We start from the raw sequence: 26,858 nt of genomic DNA on the forward strand, positions 1-26,858 counted from the left end.
CCATTGTGATTCAGCAGTCTGTGATTCACAGAGTCTGACTAGTATCCATGAGGATGTCAGTTCGACTCCTGGCCTCGCTTAGTGGGTTAAGGATCCGGTGTTGCCATGAGCTGAAGTGTAGGTCGCTGATCCTGCTCAGATCCTGCATTGTTGTGCCTATAATGTAGGCTGGCGGCTGAGGCTCTAGTTCAAGCCCTAGCCTGGGACCTTCCATGTGCTGAGGGTGCGGCCCTAAGAATGCCCGATTCAAACCTTGACTCTGCCATCTACTACTAGCTGGGTGATCATGGCAAGTTAATGAACTTCCCTGTGCTTTTGTTTTTGGTGTTGTGCCTAATTCAGGGTTATTTAACCATTAAATGAGATACTGTTTATAAAGCTTCTGGCCCAGGGTAAGCACACAAAAATGTTAGCTATTAATGTTAGTATCATCTCCTGGGAAGGAATGTAATGAGTGGTTCTTCAGATGTCTCAGAGGAAAGAATTCCTTCTCTGGGTACCTCAGCTCTGCCTCCCCCTGAGTTGGTATCTTGTGACTAACCCAGAGCCCTCAGGCAGCTGAGCCTCCTGTGGCAACAGAGGCAAAGGTGACAAATGAAAGCAGGGGAAGTGTTTTCTTCATTTCTTGCATGGGCTCCAAAGAGATCATTTTCTTAACTTACTCTTCATTCCAGCATCAGGACACTGTGACCGGCACCCACAGGACCATTGACACAGCTCTGACTGAGCTGAGTCCAATTCGGCATTCACTTACTCATTCATTCCTTTGGCTGTCAGTTTCACATATGTTTATTAACTGTTTCCTGTGTGTCAGGCACTGTGGGAGACAATGGGATACAGCCATTAAAATGCAATGAATTAAAAGTATATTTTAAAGTTAAAAATGCAATTACTAAGGGACTCAGATATCTATATACTCATGTTCTGTGTACTCACAATAGCCAGGAGTGGAAGCAACCCACATGTTCATTGATGGATGAATGGATAAACCACATGTGGTATTTACATACAAAAGAATATTATTCAGGAGTTCCCTTGTGGCACAGTGAGTTAAGGATCTGGCATTGTTGCTGCTATGGCTCAGGCCACTGCTTGGAGAGGCTTCAATCCCTGGCCTGGGAACTTACACATGCCACAGGCATGGCATGGCATGGAATGGTATACAATAAGATAAAATATTATGAAAATAAAAAGGAAAGAAATGCTGTCACATGCTACATGGATGAACCTGAACACATTATGCTCAATGAAATAAGCCAGTCACAAAAGGACAGATATTGTATGATTCATTTGAGGTTCCTAGAGTAGTCAGGTTCATAGAGACAGAAAGCAGAATGTTGGTTGCCAGGGGCTGAAAGGAATGGGGAGAAATGAGGAGTTAGTGTTTAATGGGTACAGAGTTTCATTCTGGAATGATGAAAAAAGTTCTGGAGATGGATGGTGGTGACGGTTGAAAAACAGTGTGAATTTATTGAAAACTACTGAACTATACACTAAAAAACAGTTAAAATGGTAAATTTTATGTAGTGTACATTTTACCACAATTTTTTAAATGTGAAAAAAATTATATATATTCCTCTTAAATATTGAAATAAAGTATAGAAATTAAGTTTATGAGGAAGTTCCTGTTATGGTGCTACAGAAACAAATCCGACTCGTATCCATGAGGATGTGGGTTTGACCCCTGGCCTCGATCAGTGGGTTGGGGATCCAGCGTTGCCATGAGCTGTGGTGTAGGTTGCAGATGCAGCTCCGATCCCACGTTGCTGTGGCTGTGGCGCAGGCCGGCAGCTGTAGCTCCCATTCGACCCCTAGCCTGGGAACCTCCATATGCCTCTAGTGTGGTCCTAAAAGGCATTAAAAAAAAAAAAAAAAAGAAAGAAAGAAAGAAAAAGAAATTAAGTTTATGAAAAGATTTACCTAACAGATTTAACTTTTACAATTTGTTTTCTTTTAAACTTCTTGGAGACTTCATCAAGCAAGATTATGGATAATAAATAAGCACATGAAAAGATGCTCAGCATCATTAGTCATTAGGAAAATGCAACTTAAAGACACAATTGATACCATTACACACCTATTACAATGGCTAAAATTAAAAAAGATTGACTATATCAAGTGTGGGCAATAACATAGAGCACATGGGACTCTCCTGCTCTACTGGTGAGGATATAAAATGTTAAAAAAAAAAAAAAAAAGGTAGACACGTGCTGCCATATAATCCAGCCATAGATTTGCATTCCTACATATTTACCTGGGGGAAATGAAAGCATACATTCATACAAACAGGAAACAACACAAACGTCCATCAACAGAAAAATGAATAAACAGACCTTGTTACATGCATAAATAGAATACTATTCAGCACTTTAAAAAATGATGTACTATTGCTACGATGTGGATGGATCTCAAAATAATTATATTGGGTTAAAAAAAGCCAGGCAAAAAAAAGAACATATACTGTATGATTACATTTATATAAAATTCCAGAAAATGCTAAGTAATATATGGTGCCAGAGAGCCAATCAGTATTTGCCTGCACATGAGAGAAGTGGGGGAGGGCAGGAGGAAGAGATTATTAGAGGACAGCAAAGAAATTTGGGGGACTGATAGATAAATGTATTATCTTGGTTGTGATAATTCTTTCATGGGTAGGTACACATCAGAGGTAATCATATTACATACTGAAATATGTGCAGTTTATTTTAAGTCAATTTTACATGAATAAAGCTGTTAAAGGCACAGTTTAAAAAAAAGTGTAATGCACATGAAAAATACAATTTATAAAGGGCAGGAAGATTAAAAAATCACAGAGCTCTATGGGGGCACAGGTAGGACTATGCATGCAAGGGGTGAAGGCCAGGTGAGGCTTCATAGAAGTGACCTGAGGACAAATAAGTGTGAGATCCTGGATGGTATTTCACATTGAGGAAGACATGGGTGCCAAGACTGCTGTAGGAGAGAGCCTGGGCTAGGACTCCATGTGGCTGGAGCTCTGGCCACAGGGGGCAGCAGAGAGACGCGAAGCTAGAGAGAGCAGTGGGGAACCAACTTTGAACGCGGTGTCAATGGAGAATGACTGGAGGGGAGCAGGGGTTACCACGTGTGCAGTTTAGAAAGATGCTGTGGCTGCAACGTGGGAAATGAGCTGGGGAGGAAGAAAGTGCAGGCAAGAATTCAGGTGTTAGGTAAGGAGGGGTAAGAACATTTGACTGGTTGGGAATGACCCTAGACAAAGCTGTTGGGATATGCCACTGCCTTTCAACTTTTCAACATCCTGGAGAGTTAGGAAATTTGACCCTAACTTTACAGAAGAGGAAACAGAGACTTGGAGCAGTTAAGTAACTTGGCTGAGGTGACACAGCTGGTGAGAAGGAGATCTGGCATTTCAGATGCGTTTTGAGTCCAAAGTCCATAATGCCCCCAGGCTCCTCTCTCATTTAAATAAAAGGCATCTGGAACGACTCTCCCCTCACTCTCTTTCTCACCCTGCGTTTTTTTCCCTGAATGTCTGTCCAGGGTGCCTTCGGAACTTGTAACAGAGGAAGTGACGTCATCTGGGCAGTCAGGAAAGGAAGGCTTCCTGGAAGAAGGGACATTGCAGTTGAGCCCTGAAGAATTCAAAGGAGGATGAAGAGCTGTAAAAGAACAAGCTAGGGGAATGGAGCATGAGAAGGAGAAGGTGTTCTAGAATAGAGAGAATAAATTATATCATGACATCTTGAACAGCTGAACTTCAGAGTGGCTAAGTGATGATGTGAGATGCAGAGAGAAGCACATTTGACACTGATTTTTTTGCTCTCTGTGTAGCAACTTAAAGAATGGAGCGGATTGGAGGGAGACCAGCAGAGTGAACCCTGTCCATTGGATAGTGAGATCCTGCTCGCCAGGCATCTGCTTATTGTGGTTACCATGGAAACGTTAGACCGCAGACCCTAAAGCATCTAGTCAGTCCCTCTTATTAAAGATGATAAGACAAAGGACAAGTTGGAGAAAAGGCTTGTTTGCTAGCTTTCCTACTGGCAATCTGGAAACTATATATATATATATATATATATATATATATATACACACACACACATACAATATATATAAAATGCATCATTTTAACTATTTAAAATATATGCTCCAGCAGTTCCTGTCATGGCTCAGTGGTTAACAAACCCTACTAGTATCCATGAGGACATGGGTTCGATCCCTGGCCCTGCTCAATGGTTTAAGGATCTGGCATTGCCGTGAGCTGTGGCGTAGGTCGACGATGCTGCTCAGATCCTGCATTGCTGTGGCTATGGCATAGGCCGGCAGCTGTAGCTCTGATTCAGCCTCTAGCCTGGGAACCTCCATATGCCGAGGGTATAGCCCTAAAAAGACAAAAGACAAAAATAATAGTAATAATAATAAAGTATTGTCATCAGTGGTAGTACATATATTCACAATATTGTGCAGCCATCACCACCACTTATGTTCAGAAAATTTTCACCATTCCAAACTAAAACTCCGTATTCATTCTTATAATACCCCTTTTCCCTCAGCTCCTGGTAACTAGCACTCTACCTTCTGTCTCTATGGAATTTGACCACTCCAGGTACTTCATGTAAGTGGAATTATACAATATATGTCTTTTTGTGACTGGCTTATTTCACTTTGCATAGTGTCTTCAAGGTTCATCCATGTAGTAGCATGGGTCAGAATTTCCTTCCTTTTTAAGCCTCTATAAGTATTTTGTTGTAGGTGTACAATACATTTTGTTTATCCATTCATCTGTTGATGCATTTAGGTTGTTTCCACCGTTTGGCTATTATGAATGATGCTGCTATGAATACCAGTATTCTGGAAACCTCCTTTGTAGACACAGATTATTGGTATTTAGTGAAGAAGACAGACTTTTGCTGATGAGTTTTAAGTCAAAGAAAAGGAGGGTAGAGGGAAAAGCTTAATGTTTTCTCTAAAAGTCAGCCAGGAGAACTTGCTGTGCATATATTTTTAGGATTCACTCTAGGCAGTGCTCTCCTTTGTTGTTGTCTGAATGTGGTCCATCGAGTCTGCGCGAGGCCCACCTTGAGTCAGCAGCAGCCTTGGCATAGAAGCTCCCATTTTGGAGGCACCAATTCTCCTCGGGATCCTTCTCCTGGGGAATTCTCTGCATTTCTAGGAAAACTGCCCAAAAGCCAACTGGTTTACTCCATCACCTACAAGAATACAGATAGGCTCAGGATGGGGAGGTTCATGTCTCTTTAAAAAATGTTTTATTGAAATATAGTAAGCGTATAATATGACATGAGATGTAGAGAGAGGCACGTTTGACACTGAAATATAGCTGATTCACAATTTGTTAGTTTCAGGTGTAAGTAAAGTGATTCAGTTTCATATATATATATGAATATATATTCCTTTTTCACATTCAGCTTCATCATCGGTTACTACAAGACACTGTAGCTCCCTGTGCTACATAGCAGGTTCCCATTGGTTATTTCTTTTCTTTTCTTTGCCACAGTTGCAGTATGTGGGAATTCCCAGACTAGGGGTTGAATCAGAGCTACAGCTGCCAGCCTACACCACAGCCACAGCAACACCAGATCCAAGCTGCATCTACGACCTACACCACAGCTTATAGCAATGCCAGATTCTTAACCCACTGAGTGGGGCCAGGAATCGAACCTGCATCCTCATGGGTACTAGTCGGGTTCGTAACCCACTGAACCACAACAGAAACTCCCTGTTTAAGTCACTCTTAGGAAAAATTTCTGCGTGAACACATTGCCAACTGATATGACTACACATGGGTATTTGTACATCCGGAGAAGATGCCCAGAGAACACCCAGAAGGAGTCTCACCAAGAAAGGTTTCCACCCCAGAATGGAATGAGATTGACTCTACTTTTGCAATGTTTCAAATATTTTCAAGAAAGAAGTATTTATGGATCATGTAATTAAGAGGCTTTAAACTTTTTGTATTGGAGTGTAGTTGATTTACAATGGCTTACACTTTCAGGTGTATAGCAAAGTGAATCGATTATAAATATATAAGTGTATACATATATATCTCTCCAGTCTTTTAAGAATTTTTAAAATGAACAATAAAACCTTCTTATGTTGCAATTTGGGATCAGCCAAAATAAAAGAAGAGGACGTCACTCATAGTTTGGTCACACAGAAGTAAATATTGTCTATTCACACCCCCCCCCTCTCTTTTACCTAACAGGTTTTCTGTTTTAAAAGTTTTCGATTTACAGAAAAATTGAGCAGCTAGTCCGGAGAGTTCCCAGAAACTACCTCTCTCCCCTGTAGTCTCTTCTATTATTAGCATCTTGCTTTAGGGAGGTGCATTTGTTACAATTAATGAAACAACGCTGATACACTGTGATGACCTAAAGTCTACAGTGTCTAACAAGTTTCACTCTTTGTGTTGTAGGAAGAATTCTATGGGTTTGGACAAATGTATAAGGACATGTGTCTACCTTCCCAGTATCATACTGATGAGTTTCACTGCCTGAAAAATCCTGTCCTGCACCTATTCCTCACTATTCTCTCTCCTCCGACCTCCCCCACCCCCTTCCACCATCGGCTCAATCCCTGGTCACCACTGACTTTTTATTGTCTTAATTTTGCCTTTTCCAGAATGTCATATAGTTGGAATCATGTAGTGTGAAGTAGCTTCAGATTGGCTTTTTTCACTTAGTAGTAGGCATTCGAGTTTCCTCCAGGTCTTTTCATGGCTTGATAGCTCATTTCTTTTTAGCACCAAATAATAATATTCCATCATCTGGATGCACTACAGTTTATCCATTTATCCATTCGTGTACTGCGGGACATCTTGGTAATTCCCAAGATTTGGTAATTCCGAATAAAGCTACCATAATTATGCGTGTGCAAGTTTTTGAATGAGCATATGTTTTAAATTCATTTGGGTAGAAATTCCAAGGAATGCAATTGCTGGATGGTAGGGTAAGAGTATGTTTAGTTTTGTAAGAAAGTGCCAACCTATCTTCCAAAGTGGCTGTACCATTTTGCATTCCCACCAGCGATGAGTGAGACTTCCTGTGGCTCTGTCAATGTTTGGTGTTGTCAGATTGTTGGATGTTAACCATTCTAATAGGTATGTAGTGGTGTATCATTGTGGTTTTAATTTGCAATTGCCTAACAACGTACAATGTCATGCATCTGCTCACGTGCTTATCTGCCATCTGTTGCTCTCTTTTCGTGAAATGAGTAACCCAGGTGACAGCTGAGGTCTGCTGACCCCTCGAAGTCAGATAAGATTTATTAACCCCTTTATTTCAAGTTCTGTGAAAGTGCTAGGCCCTCTTTGAGATAAATCTATACTAGATTAGATAAAAGAAGACCTAGAAAAGTGGAGGAATTTGGAGTTCTCATTGTGGCTCAGTGGTTAACGAATCCGACTAGGAACCATGAAGTTTCGGGTTTGATCCCTGGCTCGCCCTGAGCTGTGGTGTAGATCATAAATGCAGCTCGAATCTGGCGTTACTGTGGCTGTGGCATAGACCGGCACCTACAGCTCCAATTAGATCCCTAGCTTGGGAACTTACATATGCTGTGGGTGAGGCCCTAGAAAAGACAAAAAAAGACAAAAAAAAAAAAAAAAAAAAGTGGAGGCATTTATCATGCTTAACATTCAATCCTGGTCACAGTACCCATCTCTGTCTCATCCACTTGGGCAAGCAGAGCTCTCAGGGTCACTCTTCATCACTTCTCTCTTTCATCTTCTTGTCCACGTCTTTGCAACAGTAGCTCCCAAAATTTCTCAAATCCATCCGCTTCTCTCCATTGCCATCACCACAATCAGTACCACCAAACATCGTAACAACCTACCTAACAGGCTGCCTTTTTTTTCCTCACCTAAACTATTGCAAACGAGGCAGGAGCTAGAGGGATGTCTTCAACATGCAAATCTCTTCCTGTTACCCTCCTGCTTCCAGAACAGGTAAAGCCTTCACTGAGACCCTGCACCACAACCCTCGCTCTCCACTCCACCCATCAGCACGTGCACTTTCCTCCAGTGAGAATCCCCTTTCCTCGCCTCAATTCTTGGGAACATCTACTCCATATTCAGAGCTCAGCTCAAGCATCACTTGGCAAAGTGACGGACTCCCAGAGTGGGACAGACCTCCTCCTTCCAACTCAGGCGCTCTCTCCTGCGGGACACCTGTCACAGGTGTGATTTTACACAGCTTGTGGGGTTTTCTCAGTGCCCATTTCACTGTCAGACCATGAACGCCAGGAGATTGGGGATTCTACCTGCTGTTGCTCACCATTTTGTCCCCACTGCTTAATATACTCTCACCGTCATAACAGGTACTCGACAAATATTTGTCAGATGAATGTGTGACTAAATGAATCACTTCCCTATGGGATTCTTGGTACAGGATCGGCTGATTCTCCTGGCCGCCTTCTTCTGAAGCTGGCATAATAATGCAGATTAAAAAAAAAAATTACCCCAAAACATGAGTGACTCTAAAACAGATGAACCGTATTAAACTCAGCTATGGAGAATGGCTTTTGACTTTCTGGGAAAGGATCAGGATAATAAAATAATATTCCTCCCCGCTCCCCAGCATAGAGCTAAACCAGAGACACTTTACAGCAGCTTGTATTTTACCTTATCACCATTTCCCGAGAGCTCCAAGCAAGCTCTCAGTATTCCAGATGCCAAAATCTGGACACATGGGTAAGATCTGTCATTTCTGCACCCTACTTTAGACTAGCAGGAAGGGAGATTCTTGGGTCTGGCTTTGTCTGCCTTCTTTCACATATAGACGTTGTGGCTGTGTGGCATGCGGCAGGCACAGATGGGTTCTCTGTTTCTCCCAGGAAGCTGTAGCCTGTCTCATCCAGGAGAGAGAGTCTAATAGGAGGAAGTCTGGACCACAACCTCCTGCTAAGAAAAATCTGCCGAGTGGGGCTTTGAGGAACCAAAGAACACTTGGAGTGTCTGCTCATTCTCTGCTCCCTTCTCTGAGATGCCTCACTGTGGAAGAGAGAGCAGTGACCCTGGGTACCATCTTGGTCACAGCAGATGGACCATAGGGGACCCTGAACTGAGTGTAGTGAATGAGACCATCTTCCAGGACCTGGGGGTGGGCACAGAGACTGCGCTTGTTCCTACTGAGCATAGGAGTCAGAAGGTCACGTGGAGTCTGGGCTGGCACAACCGTTTATTCTGTGTGCACAGACAGGGAGGACGAGCTGATGAACAGAGGTGGAGAGACTTAAGTGCAAGGGACAAGAGACCATTCAGTACCAGTTCCCGGTTCTAGGCTCTTAAGGGCCTGGGTGTGTTCCCTTCCCAGTGTTCTATGAGATACACCTGCATCCTGCCAATAGATTCTAATTTACACTTGAGCACCTTTCATATAAACAGAGAGACGGTGAGGACCTCCCAGATATCACCTCCTCTTTAAATTGCAAAAAAACGTATGCAGCAGATCTTATTACCCACATCTGACAGGTGAGGAAACAGGCTCAGAGGGGCCAGGCAATGTCCCAAGGTCACAGACCTAGTAGGTGGCCTAGGAACAAAGATGGCAAGTTCAATGGCTCGTGCCTTAACGACTAACCAGTGGACCAGAAGTGGGGAGATGGCTGGGGTGGCCATTTGCTCCCCGTCCAGGGAAACAGCAGCATTTCCCTCTCATCCCCTGTTTACACCTGATCACCATCTGTCTGCACTGCAGAATGCATCAAAGACATTGCCGTGCGCAAAATTCCTTCCCTGCCTCCAGGCTCCAGTCTCATTTCCTCCTCTGCCATGACAAGGTATAATTAACATGCTAGCCTTCTGAGACAGATGCTTGTTTGACCCATCACTCAGGCCAGGGGAGGTCTGTGCCTTGTGTCATGAAGGGGCTGACACACTTCGCATTGGGGTGCCTGGGAAAGTGGGGAGCGGGGAAGGGGGGAGAGGAGGGAGGAGGAAGCTGTATGTGTTGGCTGTGGATCGGTGACCTTTTTGCATATCCCTTCTGATGACTTGTCTGCAGGCTCCCACCTCAGGCACTACATTCTCTCGGGAGCCAGGGCTGATTGCACTAGAAGTTGCCCTTCAGCAAGCATAGCACAAGCATGGTTTCCATGGGAACACCTCAGAAGGAGGATGCTTGGATTCCAGGCTCTTTGTGGCCTTGGATAAACAATGGGTTGGATGCTTCTGAGACGCCCAGAACCTTCCCTCCACCTTCTCTAACGTACAGTCCTTCCCACCACACATACAAAAAGCAAGTGAAATGAAAAATTAAGTCAGTTCAACCTTCAATTTGTAGAAAAAAATAAACTCAAGTGTGTGTGTGGGTTTTTTTAAAAAAACAAGTGGTCGAACCCACTCAGAATGATGAAGGGTCCTAGGAGAGAATTCTAACAAGGGACCGCTGAAGTCACTGTGGGGACTGGGGACTCTAGCTTCCTCTTGATAACAGGTGTGCTCAGTCACTGCCTGATTAAGTAGTCGCTACAGTGCTGCTCCTCCATTAAAGACTCATTCATTCATCCCACCGTCATTTACAGAACACCCACCCCTGGTGGAGCCAGGCACTGCACCTCCACCTGGGGACACAAAGAAAGCTTAAGGAACTCACAGCTTAGTGAGGAAGACAAGCAGAGGGCAAATTACAAATTACAGGTGAGTCCAGACCTGAGGCAGGAGGAATTCAAGCAGCTCCAGCTGCATGTATTATAACTCAGCCATCCAGACATTTTTTGTTAATGGTTGGCCCTTTGCTTACTGCCCTGGTTACTCTTGAGTACTTTGGTCCCATAGTAAGAGGAGAATGCCTTCTGTTTCTAGACTGACTTCTAAGGATTGGAACCTGCTATTGAGCCCCTGGGGTCCCAAGGACCTGCTTTAGCTAACTTCTTGGATGCTTTGGTACTGTAGGGAAAGACTTGCAGGGCTTGCAGGTCAGGATCTGGGGTCAGATTCCTTCCCTGTCATTTACCAACTGGGTGACTGCTGAATTTTTGTTTCCTCATTTTTTTTTTTGGCCCCACCTGTGACATGTGGAAGTTCCCTGGGCCAGGGATCAAACCTGCGTTTCAGCAATGACCCTAGCCCCTGCAGTAGCAATGCCAGATCCTTAACTCATTGTGCCACAAGAGAACTCCCCTCTTTATTTTTATTTTTTTTGTCTTTTGTCTTTTTAGGGCCACACCCACGGCCTAGGGAGGTTCCCAGACTAGGGGTCTAATCAGAACTGTAGCCTCCAGCCTACACCACAGCCATAGCAAAGCAGGATCTGAGCTGCATCTGCGACCTACACCACAGCTCAGGGCAACACCAGATCCTTAACCCACTGAGCGAAGCCAGGGATTGAACCTGTGTCCTCATTAATACTAGTCGGGTTTCTTAACCCCTGAGCCATGATGGGAACTCTTCCTTCTCATTTTTTAAATGGACTATCTGATAGAGATAGTTGTGGGGTTAAATGAAATAATATCTGTAAAGTTCCTGGCATAGTATTTGGCATATGGAAAGACTTAAGTAAGTATTAGTCCTTTTTTTTCTACTTTTTAGCCTCCCACCCCACTCCACTCTGGCCAGCTGTTTGCCTGGGCTGCTGCTGCAGACAGCTGTTATCTGGGACCCAGCATTATTTGCCTAACTGTACTTTGCTTTTCCTGGACCCCCAAAGCAGAGTGCTGTCCCCCAGCCCCTGACAGGTCCCATAGATAGACTGCTCTCTGCATCTCAGAACCAGCCCCCCCCCTCTCCGCCCCACCTCCATTCCCCCTGCTCTGTTTTAAGAGGATAGGCAAGTTCCTGTAAAGGAACTTGAAGAAAGAAAGTGAGGAGGAAAGGAGTACATTGAGAAGGCCAGTCCATTCAGCAAAAGTTGAGTGTAATTGATCATTTCTGTTCTTTCAACCCCCTGAAGAGTCTCACAGCCCCACTTCCCCTTGTATTCAGTGTCATCTATTATAAGGCCTTTGACTCAACATCGACGAAGTCATTATCTTAAGAGAACAAAAGGCTGCCCTGAACACCCCTCTTGCCTTGGAAAGGGGGGTGGTTCCAGTCCAGGCTGTCTGTCTGAGGAGGCAGTGCAGGCAGCCTCCTGGGAGGTGTGATTCGAGCTTCATCTTCTGCCCCCAAATATCTCCCCTCACCAGCTGTCACAGCGTCTGAAGTTCCAAAATTAGACGATTGCTTTTTTTTTTTCCCCCTCCTTTTATTAAAATGTCCCGGTTCCCAGCAAATACAAGTAGATGAAACTGTCATGGGAGGGCCAGGAGGGCCAGCCTGGGGCCCCTGGGGACATGTTGAAGCTGGGACAGATTTGCTGACAGGTCCTTTCTTTGGTGCCATTCTACTGACCCAAGGCAGCCCCCTGAAAGCATGGGCCTGAGGGACCAGCAGACTTGGCAGGAGAGGAGGAGGAGGCGGATACAGGATCGGATCATCTCTGATGTGGAAGCTGCTTAAAGAGACTGTGTTCGTATTTACCTTTCTGGGGTAGAGGCTGGGGTGGGGCCAAATGCCACAGAGGATGTCTTATGAGTGTCCTGAGACCAGGAAGTCCCGTGTGAGAAAAAACAGTCAGTGTGACAGCACCAAGCCAGGACTGTGGGTCAAACTCACATGCTTCCCCCAGGGGCCCAAAGCCTGGGTGAGGCTGCAGGTGGGAAGGGATGACAAAGCAGGAGGTTGGACGGGCAACAGCAGAGACCAGATTAGGTTTAGGGGTTACAGTGAAGCTCCACGTGGGGTAGGGGCAGGTACCGGGATGTTGGCCCCAGTGGGCCCCAGGAGTCCACAGCTCAGGGTTGAACTGTGGGCCCCTGGGTGTGCTTGCCTTCACAGGTCCCTATGGGATATTAAAGACAAACAAAACAAAACAAGAAACCAAACACTGGTCTTTGTTCTCAGTTCTTGGCACTGAAATTCAAAGACCCTTAGACTTTCCAGATGATGGGAGCATTTTTTTTTTTTTTTTTTACTTATAAAGCGCTCCCCATCTTTTTTTTTTTTTTTTTTAAATGGCTGCAACCATAGCATATGGAAGTTCCTGGGCCAGGGATCGGCTCTGAGCCACAGCTGTGACCTATCCTGCAGGTGCAGCAACATGGGATTCTTTAACTCACTGTGCCTGGCCGGCAATAGAACCCACATCTCTGAAGAGACCTGAACCACTATAGCTGGATTCCATTTTTTTTTTTTTTTTTTGGCCTTCTTGAGGCATATGGAGTTCCTGGGCCAGGGATCAGATCTGAGTTGCAGTTGTAACCTAAGCCTCAGCTGAGGTAGTGCTGGATCCTTAACCCAAGACACCACTGATCCTGTTCCACCACAGTGGGAACTCCCACTGTTGGATTCCTTTTTTTTTTTTTTTTTGTCTTTTTTTTGCTATTTCTTTGGGCCGCTTCTGCGGCATATGGAGGTTCCCAGGCTAGGGGTTGAATCGGAGCTGTAGCCACCGGCCTACGCCAGAGCCACAGCAACGCGGGATCCGAGCCGCGTCTGCGACCTACACCACAGCTCACGGCAACGCCGGATCGTGAACCCACTGAGCAAGGGCAGGGACCGAACCTGCAACCTCATGGTTCCTAGTCGGATTCGTTAACCACTGCGCCACGACGGGAACTCCCACTGTTGGATTCTTAATCCACTGCACCACAGTAGAAACATTTGTGGAGTTTCTTTTTCTTTCTTTCTTTCTTTTTTTTTTTTTTTGGTCTTTTTGTCTTTTTAAGGCTGCACCCGTGGCATATGGAGGTTCCCAGGCTAGGGGTCGAATGGGATCTGTAGCCACTGGCCTACACTACAGCCACAGCAACTCGGGACCTGAGCATTGTTTGCTACCTACACCACAGCCTTAGCAACGCTGGATTCTTAACCCACTGAGTGAGGCCAGGGATCGAACCCATATCCTCATAGATACTAGTCGGGTTTGTTACCACTAAGCCACAACAGAACTCCCTGTATCTTCTATTCTTTTTACAACCACCTGGACCCACGTCCTACTAGTGGCAGCCTTTTTAGTGTTTGGGGACAACTTTCAGACACTAGTTGATGCTGTCTTTACCGACACTCAGGCCAATGGCTAATCTGTCAGAGGAGGGAGGCCCTATCCTGGTTCAAGCCTAAGAGACCTGTGTTCCCAAAGGTTTAAGATGTTCTCAGCTCCCTCTGACATATTCTCCCTTCTTCCAAATACAACCGAGTGACTACACACTAAATGCAGAAGCGAAGCTGGGGCAAACATCATCAGGAGATGAATTAACCTCGCAGCCTGATGTCTCTGATCCCAACTGATCCAGTGGCCTCATTGGTTGGTATTCCACAGCGGTCATTGCCAGGCTCTAGGCGATTGTTGTCACAAGCCCAGAATCTTGTTACCTAACTAGAGGCTCACGTTCTTTCCCCTTCCCCCTGAATTAGCTGGTGAGGGTGGTAGAGATAAGGTATCACAAACAGGGTGGCTTAAGCCACAGACATCTACTGTCTCAAAGTTCTGCCAACCAGAAGTCTGAGGTCCAGGTGTCAGCAGGGGTGGTTCCCTCTGAGGGCCTCTCCTCTGAGCTTCCGGCGGTTTGCTGGCAAAATTTGTCACTTGGGCTCATGGATGCCTCATCTTGACCTCTGCCTTCATTCTCACATGACATTGTCCCTGTGTGCACACCTGTGTCCACATCTCCCCTTTATTTTAGGACACCGGTCATACTGGATGAAGGGTTCACCCTATTCCAGTACCACCTCATCCTAAGTAATTACATCTCCAATGAATCTATTACTAAACGCATTTTCTTTTATTTTCTTTTAGGGCCACGTCCGTGGCACAGAGAAGGTTCCTGGCTAGGGGTTGAAGGGGAGCTGAAGCTGCCCTCCTCACTGAGTGAGGCCAGGGATTGAACTCACATCCTCAGGGATACTATGTCGGGTTCTTAACCCGCTGAGCCACAATCGGAACTCCACAGTCCTATTTCTAAATAAGAACATTTCCTAAGGTACTGGGCTGGTTAGGACTTCAACATGTGAATCTGGATTGCGGGGGAACACATAATTTATCACATAGCTTTACTTTTCCTTGTTCACTGGGGGCTCGAGCTGAAGCAAGCATGCACCCAGCAGTCAGAGGGAAAGGTGCATGGGGGTTCTGGCTCAGGAGCTTGGGGTGGTGGAGAAGAGAACTGTAGGCAGATATCTGGTCGTTCACATGCGTCCGTCCTTGAAGAAGCTCAGCAGGGATTGGTTCTGAATGTCTGAATTATTAGACTTCCTTATACTTATCAGCTTGGAGTGTGATGAATGATGTTGCACATTAGCATTTCTCTTTGGGACTTGCCTCGGCTCCAGTGGCTTTTCAGATTCAGAGTCTCCTCCACCCTTGAGAGGCAAGTCCCTTCCTGTAATCCCAATGTCCCTTGGCTCCCGAATTAGAGCACCTTCTTAGTGATGAGCAACAGATGTGGTCTCTGGGTAATTCAAGAAGACAGGGAATTGAGGAAGGGATTTGGGTAGGTCATGGGCTCTCCAGGAAGGACGGAGAACCAGGCCAAGGCCGTGCTTCCAGAAGCTAGTTATGACAGAGTTAGAAGGACCCAGCGTGTCCTGTCACTGGGCTCAGGCACCCAGGCAGCATGTCCATTCTGGACACTGGGCATTGCCTTTGCCACCCCCTGGAAACTATCTAGAGGCTTTTTTTTTTTTTTTTCTTCTTTGTCTTTTTAGAGCCACACCTACAGCATATGGAGGTTCCCAGGCTAGGGGTCCAATCAGAGCTGCAGCTGCTGGCCTACACCACAGCCACAGCAATGCGGGATTCGAGCCTCATCTGCGACCTACATCACTGCTCATAGCAATGCTGGATCCTTAACCCACTGAACAAGGCCAGGGATGGAACCTGCATCCTCATGGATGCTAGTCAGGTTTGTAACCTGCTGAGCCACAACAGGAACTCCTCTAGAGGCTTTTTTCCGATTCAGAGGAGTTATTAAGGCCCAAAGGATAAACATATCTGCATTTGTGCTTTCTAAATATGCATTTACAGCCAAGATGTTCTGATTGGTGTGAATTCCAATAGTCACCTGGCGACCAGTGAAAGTTTAGCTCTGCTGGGGTCCTGAGAAGAGCAGACACTGAGATGCATTAAGATAGGAAAGGTTTATTAGGTGTTAAGACCTGAGAGAGGAAAAGGCAGGAAGCAGGAGGGGGCAGTCAGACTGAACCTGCCAGCCTGACGGGAATTCCAAGCAAATGCCTCCTGAGCAGTGATGGGTGGGAGCAGCCAGGCACTCATGCCTCATCATGCTCAGTCACTGTCCCAGAAGCCCCAGGAAGAAAGTGACTTTGACTCCAAAGTGGAGGTGGACCTAATGGCATTTGTCAGCTTACAACGTGCCTAGTGGCTGGGCTGGAGCCTCCATCCCAAGCAAAGGGAAACAGCCCTTCAAGGACGTGGGTCATGCACAGCCAGACAATTCTCAGTCTGCAGCCCCTCTCGCTAGCATTGCCCATGTAGATGGGGGTTATGTTTACTGAGGCAGTGCATGTCAAGGTTATGCATTGGCTTCTGTCATTTCTCCTATTCTGGGTGTCTAGGTTCCACTTCCCCAATGAGACTGAGACTCTGCAAAGCTAGACCGTGTCTGACTTCCTCAGCATCCTTGACAGAGCCTTGGAGTAAGAACCCTGGGAAGACTCCTTCCTGATCCATCTAAACTGGCTTCTCACTGCTTCCTCACCCATCTCTGGTCTGGTCCCTGCCCCATCCCTTCAAGCACTGCCACTTGAAGGCTCTGTTAGAGCAGGACATACCTTAAACGCCCGGCTCACTGTCAGGGTGAATTTCTGAGAGACAAGTGCTTTCCTGCCCATCCCCCTCGCCCATCATTCATTGTTCTTGTCACAAACCAAAAAGAAAAGCAGGCATTGCTTAGGAAAAGCTGTGGCCCCACTCTTGACACCTCCCGCGCAGAAAAGCATTTGACAATCGGTTCCCATAGCAACAGGCTTTCTTTGAAATAATTTCTTGTTCGGAGCGCCAGACCCCCGCCTTTCTCTTCTTGGGAGTAATGGCCAGCATTGAAAATGAGATCAGACAAGACAGAGAGGGAACATCCAGACCAGCGGAGCCTGCAGGCTGGCAAGAGAGCTCTGGCAGCCCGGGAGGGCAGACCTCCATGCCTCTCTCCAGGGCCAGGCTGGTGCTCACCAAAGGGTTAAAAGACGCCAGGGATGAGGTCTGCAAAAAGCTGACAGCAGCATCAACAGGCGCTATTTCGAGGCACACAGTGCGCAGAGCTCTCTAATTTTGGAAAAGGGCCATGTTCGCACATTCTGTGCAACAGTGCCTGCCCCGGAAGCGGCTGGCTTCCTTTTTTTTTTTTTTTTTTTTTGCTTTTTTGGTGCCTTGGCACCTGGGCAGTGCTTTCTCCTCAGAGAAGAGCTGCCTCTGTCCCTGCTCCTCATCCTTGTCCCCCGACACATGCTAAGCAGCGAGAGACTTGTTATGGGTTGACTTGTGTCCCTCACTGCCCCCCCCAACACCCTCAGTTCCTATGTTGCAGTCTTACCCTCCAGGACTTCAGGATGTGACCATATTTTTGGAGACAGGGCCTATAAAGAGGTGGTTAAATTAAAATGAGACGATCGGGATGGGCTCTTATCCAAGCTGACTGATGCCCTTATAAGAAGAGAAGATTTGGACGCGAGAGAGACACCAGAGATGCACGCCAGCACAGAGGAAAGGCCACACGAGGATGCAGTGTGAAGGTGGTTGTCTGCAGGCCAAGGAGCGAGACCTCGGGAGAAACCAATCCTGCTAACACCTTGACTTTGACCTTCCAGCCCCTAGTCTGTGTATTTTGTTGACCACACTGACATGACCTCCCTCTGGGCTGTAGAGGTTCCACTGGTCAGACTGGGACTCAGGAAAGTCAGTCTGAAATCATTCGGCTTTACATTCCCTTCAGCAATGGGTGGAATCCACAAGAGCTCCTGCAAGCTCGCTGCCCTCCCCAGGTGACCTGTGATGACTGCTGCCTTGATGCCTCCAAAGGTCTCTCCTCTCCCTGGATACAGAGTTCTGTGAAGTGATTGGCGGGGGAGCCCAGCCCTGCAATCTTTACAGCAAAGGAGGCCAAGATAGGTGAGGAGGCTGGGCTGTGAAAGTGGGTGTGTCCTTGCTGCTCTATCCACCGATATTTACCGTATTTAACGTATATGAGATCCGTGATGCATTGCTTTGAGGCGGGGATGCTATCTTCTTCCATTTGTATCCTGGCCCCTGGGATTCTGCTTGGCCTGAAGGCAGTTCATAAGGGTCTCTGAATAAGTTAATGTATTTTATTCTGGCCAAGAGAAGGAAGCTTTGGGATTTAAATCAAAAGAGAAATTGTTGGTCTTATGCTCCTTTTGCGTGTGTGTGTGTGTGTGTGTGTGTGTGTGTGTGTGTGTGTGTGTGTAAGGAGGAAGACAAAGGTTTAGAGACATGAAGTGACACAAAAGCAGAACCAGGACCAAATCTAGGTCTCCCAAATCCAAATTCAGAGGGCTTCCCACTCTGCCTTTCAGTAGACTGGATACTCAGCCAGCTGTAGGTGCACCCACGTCAGGAGAACAAAGACAACACCTATATCTTCAGGTAGACATAGTCTTTTAGGGTCAGCAATCAAGTGTGAAGTTACTTATTATGTTTCCAAGGACCTGATATTATTCCATGTGCTTTCTGGCATTTGCCTCTTTCATCTTTTCACTCCCCTCATTAAAATTCTCAGTGGCTCCCGATTGAATCCCAAGCAAAGAGACCGCACATAATTAGCATTCAGTACATTTAAAAATTAATTAATGATTAAATGAAGGCAGAAATAACTCTTATTTCCTCCCCCCAGCATTCAAAGCTCTCAATAATCTGATACTCTAATTTCCAGCCTTCATAGACAAGCCCCTTTGCTCTAGCCAGCTTGCTTTCTTCTCTGCTCCCAGAAGATCGCATCTTTGTAACTCTGCTCTTGTTGTTCCCTGAGAAGTTTCTTCCCTTCTCTCTCTTATTTGTCCAATGTGAAGTTGCTCACATCTTCAAGCCACCCCTTCTTCTGGCTTGGTGCACAAATAAGAGCAATAAGAATTTGGAGTCTGGAAGATGTGGATGGAGGAGAAGGAATCTCCAAAGCATCCTGAAATAGGACTGTAAGTTAGGAAGGAAGCCTGGAGAAACAAGAAACCAAGGTGCTATGTCTGCTTTTGCCACGCAGAGAAAATGTGACCTTGGGCAAGTCATAAACCCTGCAGCTGAAGTTTCCTCATTTATACAATGGCGCTTTATTTTTTAAAATTTTAAAATTTTTAATTTTTTTGCTTTTTAGGGCCACACTCATGGCATATGGAAGTTCCCAGGCTTGGGGTTGAGTCAGAGCTATAGCCACAGGCCTATACCAGAGCCACAGCAACTCAGGATCCGAGCCTCGTCTGCAACCTACACCACAGCTCACGGCAACGCCAGATCCTCAACCCACTGAGCGAGGCCAGGGATCAAACCCGCAACCTCATGGTTCCTAGTCAGATTTGTTTCCACTGAGCCATGACAGGAACTCCTTTAATTTTTTTTATTTAAAAAAAATTTTCTACAATAGAGCTTTAGACGAGACAGACAGTCCTTAAGACAATTCCAGCCTTAACATTCTGACTGCACATCAACCCAAACAGCTGCTGTCTTTGTAGAGCTCCTCACTCTTTTCAGTCCTCCTCCCCAAGGCCATTTGTGCACAGAGCCCTGCTCTCCAGTGTCCTTGACCATCAGTTACTCCCTCTTTTCTGTCTTTAACTTCTTCCTCTCAAATGGTTCTTTCCCACCAACAATGAATATGCTGAATGTCTGGTTTTTTTTTTTTTTTTTTTTTTTTTTTGTCTTTTCTAGGGCCTCACCCACGGCATATGGAGGTTCCCAGGCTAGGGGTCTAATTGGAGCTGTAGCCACCGGCCTACGCCACAGCCACAGCAATGTCAGATCCCAGCCACATCTGCCACCTACACCACAGCTCACGGCAACACCAGATCCTTAACCCACTGAGCGGGGCCAGGGATTGAACCCCCAACCTCATGGTTCCTGGTCGGATTTGTTAACCACTGAGCCATGATGGGAACTCCTAATTGTCTTTTCTATCTTCCAAACAAGGAGACGAAGTTCCACTTTTGTCCATGATGGATTATCTAGTAGCTGACTTGCCTTCCTGCTATAAACACCAATCCCTTAGACAAAATATACTTAAAAATGCTTTCAGACATTAGAGAATGGGCAGTGCAGGATTGTGATTCCCGATAGAAAGGAAGCAAATGAGGTGAGCTCTAAGTTTGCCCTGGCTTTCTGCCTGAAGGCACTTCCCTAATGATGGCACAAGGAAGATGTACCCAGGCAGAACCACTGGTCTCATTGAACTGAGGGGAGGCCAATGTCACTGGAATTTGCCTGAGTATCAGAGAGGGGGGAGCTAGGTAGAGAAAGCACTCCAGAAGTCAACAGTGGGGTACCCTTGAGACTTTGGCTGAATACTTAGTTATGCCTGCATAGGAAACAATTACAGGAGTTCCCACTGTGGCTCAGTTGGTTACGAACCTGACTAGTATCCATGAGGATGCAGGTTCGATCCCTGGCCCTGATCAGTGGGTGTAGGTCACAGATGCAGCTCAGATCCCCTGTTGCTGTGGCTGGGGCATAGGCCAGCAGTTGCAGCTCCAATTTGACACCTAGCTTGGGAACTCCATATGCCGTGGGTGTGGCCTTAAAAAGGGAAAAAAGAAAAGAAAACAATTACATATCACCAGACAAAGAAAACTGTAATTCCTCCAGTAGAACACTTCCCAGAGCTCACATAGGTCTTGGGAATGTTTGGGTTGTGACTAGCCAAAGGTCAGAAACTCTTCTGAACATCTGGATCATTCAGTAAATACTCCAGAAGGGTTATGCATTAGTAGTAGGGCTAAATTAGCCCATTCAACTTCCCCCAGAAAAACTTAAAAACAAGGCTCAAAAGATGCAAGTGTTTCACAAATCACTGTCTGCCAGATCTAACTTCTACACACTTTAAATGAAGAGAACAAAATCTAGACACTCAATAACCTAAACATTCTTGATGATCAATGTACTGTGAAGGTTAAGTGGTCAGGGTTCAACCAGAAAAATATCTATTTCTATAGATAAACATATAGATATAGATAGATACATATCTATATACATATAGATAGTGTGATCAGGATGTCTACATAGATATGTATCTGTCTATATCTATATCTAGATAGATAGATATAATAAGTTTATTAGAAGAACTGGCGTGCCCAATTACGGGAGCTGGCTAAGTCCATAGGGTAGGCAGTCAGAGAACAGCACAGTAGGCTAGAGGCACAGGAGTGAAAATGAAGAGAATTTCAGAGCCATTGTTTGCAATAGCTGAGCTCAGGAGAGGCATAAGCCCTTTTTTTAAGGCTTCCAAATGATTAAGTCAAGCCCACTTAGAATATTCTCCATTTTATTAACATGAGGACAACTGATTATGAACTTGATAACATCTGCAAAATTCCTTCAAAATGGCACCTAGATCTATATTTGATTGAAACTCTGGGAGAAGTTATGTGTGTTTCTTACAAAATAGCTGTTGTTTCCCTTCCATGCGCTAATTCCCATGACAGCATAGCCCTTGTACTTTACCCTAACTGGAAACATCCTTTAAAGGGAATTCCAGGGACTAGAGTTCAGCCCAGGCAATCTGACATATCACAAAGCCATCAGATTCAGCATCAATTAAAATAAATTGCTAGACATTCACTGAAGCAGAAAAATGAAGCCCATTAAGGAGAAAAATGTAAACAGACACAGACATGACAGAGATGATGGAATTAATAGAAAAGGACTTTGAAAGAGCCATCATAAACTTGCTCAAAAATTTAAGGGAAAATCTGAAGATAATGAGAAAAATTTAAGGTATTAAAAGAAATCCAACAGAACATTTAGAGCTGAAAAATAAAATAAAATGTTTACAGTGAAAAATTCACCCAAATGGACTCAACTATAGATTAGACACCACAGAAGAAAAAAGAAAAATCAATGAACTTGGAGACATAGTAATAGAAACTCCCTAAGTTGAAGCACATAGAGAAAAAAGTCTGGAAAAAAAAAAAAAAAAGAGCCTCGGGGACAAGGTAATGTGGTCTAACAGATGTGTAGTAGGAGTCCCCAAAAGAGAGTGGGATCAGCAGTTTGAAAAAATAGTCAAGGAGTTCCTGTTGTGGCTCAGTGGGTTAAGAACCTGACATAATGTCCTTGAGGATGCCGGTTCAATCCCTGGCCTTGCTCAGTGGGTTAAGGATCCAGCATTGCTGAAAGATGCAAAATAAGTTGCAGATGCAGCTCAGCTCTGGCATTGCTGTGGCTGCTGCACCGTTTTGCCTTCCCCAGAATGTCATAGAGTTGGAATCATACAGTAAGTAGTCTTCAGATTGGGTTCTTTCACTTAGTGACTTGCATTTGAACTTTCTCCATGACTTCTCATAGTTTGATAGCTCATTTCTTTTTTGCGTGCTGAATAATATTCCATTGTTTGGATGTACTGTTGTTACTGCCATTGACCTACTGCAGGACGACTTGGAATTTTTCAAGTTTTGTCACTTATGGATAAAACTACTATAAACATGCATGTTCAGGTTTTGGTATGGGTATAAGTTTTCAACTCCTTTGGTAAATACTAAGAAGCATGACTGCTAGATGGTAGGGCAAGAGCATGTTTAGTTTTGTAGGAAACTGCAAAGTGTTTTCCAAAGTGGCTGTATCATTTTAAGTTGCACCAGCAATGAATGAGACTTCCTGTTACACCACATCCTTGTGAACATTTGGTGGTGTTAGTGTTCTGGATTTCAGACATTTCAATAAGTGTGTAGTGGTATCTTATTTTTTTTTAACTTGCATTGCCCTAATTAATGTATGATGTGGAACAGCTTTTCATATGCTTGCTTTTCATCTGTATATTTTCTTTACTGAGGTGTCTGTTAAGGTTTTTGGCCCATAAGTTTCTCTAATTTTAAGGGCTTATGTGATTAGATAAGGCCCACCCTGGTAATTTCCCTCTAAAGGTCAACTGTACCATAAAATATAACATAGCCACAGGAAGGGGAGCACATACTTGCAGTTTCTCCAGAGCATGGAAATAAGTGAAGACCACTGAAATAAGAACAAAGGCAAGACACCATCACTTGCATTTAGAATCAGAATCAGACTGAGGAGTGGAAAAAGGGAAGCTTAACATATGCTCTTATTGCAGGCTTTTGGCATAGCTGGGCTAATTAGAAGTAGAACATGCTATGTGATTGCTAAGGGTAATATATTTGGCTTTCTCTTTTCATTTCTACATTGGAAGTGGGGACAAAAATGAGGGAATCTAGCAGTTACAGACCAAGTGCTGACTCTGGGGCTGGTTGCTGTGGAAGTTATAGGGCAGAGTTCTATTTTTATATATATGGTCTGGCCATTGCCAGTTTGTATATTCAGTCTTTCAAGAGATTTGGGGGAGGGTTTGGGGAGAGCCATTTTAGAAATTCTACCCACTACAGGTATCTACAGAAAACCTCACTACAGTCAACATCAAACTTAATGGTAAAAGATTGAATGTTTTCCCCTTAAGATCAGGAACAAGACAACAATGTTTGTTCTCACCACTTCTCTTCACTATGGTCCTGTTGGTTCTAGCCAGGGCCATAAGGCAGGAAAAAGAAAGAAATGAGATCTAAATTGGCAAGGAAGAAGTAAAATTTACTTCTGAGTCTTTAATCTCAGATGACATAATCATTTATGTAAAAAAAATCCATGACATCAAAAAAGTTACTAGCACTGATAGGTGAGTTTAGCAAGGTTACAGGACACATATCAATATATAAAAATTAATTGCATTTCCATATATTAGCAACAAATTCAAAGACAAAATGACTTAAAATAGTATTAAAAATTACATACTTAGAAAGTCATTTGACAAAATATATGTAATACCCTAATACTCAAGCCTACAAAATTCTGCTATAAAAATTTAACATGACCTAATAAATGAAGAGATATACCATGTTCATGGATCAGAAAATTGACAATTGTCAAGATGTCAATTATCCTCAAATTGATCCATAGATTAAAGGCAATCCAAACAAAACTCCAGAAGGCTTTTTTGGTAGAGATTGAAAAGTTTGTTCTAAAATTCACATTGAAATGCAAAAGACCACAAACAGAAAAATTCTGAGAAAGAAGAACAAATCTGGAGGTCTTATACTATCTGATGTCAATACAATTATATTGTTATGGTAAAGAAGACAGTCAGTATTGGTGCCAAGATAGACAAATAGATGAACAGGATAGAACAGAGTTCAGAAACAGACACCCACATATATATGGTCAATTGATTTTTGACAAAAATTCAAAAACCATTCAGTAGAGAAATGATAGTATTTTCAACAAATGGTGCTGGAACAGTTGGATATCCATATGCAACAAAGGAAAAAAAAAAAGAAGCAAAACCTGGAAGAACCAAGAGAGAAGCAGACAAATCCACAATTATAATTGCATATTATAACACCCTTGTCTCAGTAATTCACAAAACAAGTAGGCAGAAAATGAGCAAGGAAATGAAAAAATACAACTTTTTCAACCAGTTTGACTTAACTAACCTTACAAACTACCACAGTAGAGTCCACATTATTCTCATGTGCACATTAAACATTCACCAAGATAGATCATATGTTAGATCACAAGACAAGTTTCTAACTTTGAAATCATACAGGGTATATTCCCTCACCACAAAAGAATTAGAAATCAGTAATGAAAAGATGATTGAAAACTCACATATTGGAAATTGTACAACATATTACTAAATAATTCATGAATCAGAGAAGTGATCAAAAGAGAAATTAGGAAATACCTTGAAGTGACTAACAATAAAAAATATGCCAAAATTTGTGAAATGCAGGTAAAGCATTTCATAAAGGAAACATAGCTTTCAATGCTTATAGGTTACATTACAGGTTGTTAACTGTATTGCTGGACAGCTGGCTATAAGTCAGAAGTTCCCACTTCCTTGGGTTCTATTAATTTGCTAGAGCAGCTCACAGAAAGCAGGAAACCTGCTTACTCACTAGATAATCAGTTTAATATGAAATTAGCAACCAGATGAAGAGATACATGGGACAAAGGTGTTTTTGTTTTTGTTTTTGTTTTTGTTTTGTCTTTTCAGGGCCGCCCCCGCAGCATATGGAGGTTCCCAAGGTACAGGTTGAATCAGAAGCTGTAGCTACTGGCCTACACCTCAACCACAACAATGCCAGATTGGAGCTGCATCTGTGACCGACACCGCAGCTTATGGCAACACCGGACCCTTTAACCCATGGAGCAATGCCAGGGATTGAACGAACCTGCATCCTCATGGATACTAGTCAGATTCGTTTCCGCTGAGCCACGACAGGAACTCTGAGGGACAAGGTTCTGAACAAAGGAGAGTCTGTCCTCATGGAGTTTGGGGTCCCAGGGTCAAGCCTGGTGGCACATAGAAGTGTTCTGGTTTACCAACATGGAGCTCTCTACCCTGTTTTTTTGGTTGTCTTATGGAGACCTTATTATAAAGGCATGATTGAGTAAATCATTGACCATTGGTGATTGATTCAATCTCTGACCCCACTCTCCTCCCCAGAAGTCAGGGGGTAGGACTGAAAGGTCCTACTCTCTGTTCCTGGTTGGTCCCCCTGGCAACAAGTGCCTCCATCTTTAGGGGATTTCCAAAAGTCACCTCATTAACATAAATCCATTTATGGGCTTATGGGCTGGTGAAAATGGGCTTCTTGTAAATAACAAGATACCTGAGGACAAGAGGCCAAACACTATAACAAAAGACACTCCCATTGCTCTTATTTCTCAGGAAATTATAAGAGTTTGCGGAGTTGTGAGCTAGGAATTGTGGTTGAAATACCAAAATATGTATTTATTATAAATCACTATATCTTTAATTTGGCCCCTAAAAAATAAATTTATGGCTTATGAAAAATATTTAAAGTATGATATCACAAAGTTAAGAGATACAGTTAAAATGGTACTTAGGTATAAATTTCTATGCTCGAACACTTTTTTTTTTTTTTTTTTTGTCTTTTTGCCTTTTCTAGGGCCACTCCCGCGACATATGGAGGTTCCCAGGCTAGGGATCTAATCGGAGCTGTAGCCACTGGTCTATACCAGAGCCACAGCAATGCAGGATCTGAGCCATGTCTGCAACCTACACCATAGCTCAGGGCAATGCCGGATCCTTAACCCAATGAGCAAGGCCAGGCATTGAACCTGCAACCTCATGGTTCCTAGTCAGATTCGTTAACCACTGAGCTACAACGGGAACTCCACTTTTTTTTTTTTGGGGGGGGGTCTTTTTGTCTTTTTTGGGCTGCACACGCAGCATATGGAGGTTCTCAGGCTAGGGGTCTAATCAGAGCTGTAGCTGCCAGCCTACGCCACAGCCACAGCAATGTCAGATCCCAGCCTTGCCTGTGACCTACACCACAGCTCACTACAACGCCAGATCCTTAACCCACTGATTGAGGCCAGCTGGATTCGTTTACCACTGCGCCATGATGGGAACTCCTCAAACACATTAAAAAAAAAAAAATCATGAAACTTGGAGTTCCCTTAATGGCACAATGGAAACGAATCCGACTAGAAACCATGAGGTTGCAGGTTTGATCCCTGACCTCAATCAGTGGGTTAAGGATCTGGCGTTGCTGTGAGCTGTGGTGTAGGTAGCAGATGTGGCTTGGATCTGGCGTTGCTCGTTGCTGTGGCTCTGTGTAGGCCGGCAGCTGTAGCTCCGATTCGACCCCTAGCCTGGGAACCTCTGTATACTGCAGG

Source organism: Sus scrofa, chromosome 14 (genome assembly GCF_000003025.6).
Source record: "Sus scrofa isolate TJ Tabasco breed Duroc chromosome 14, Sscrofa11.1, whole genome shotgun sequence".
NCBI lineage: Eukaryota > Metazoa > Chordata > Mammalia > Artiodactyla > Suidae > Sus > Sus scrofa.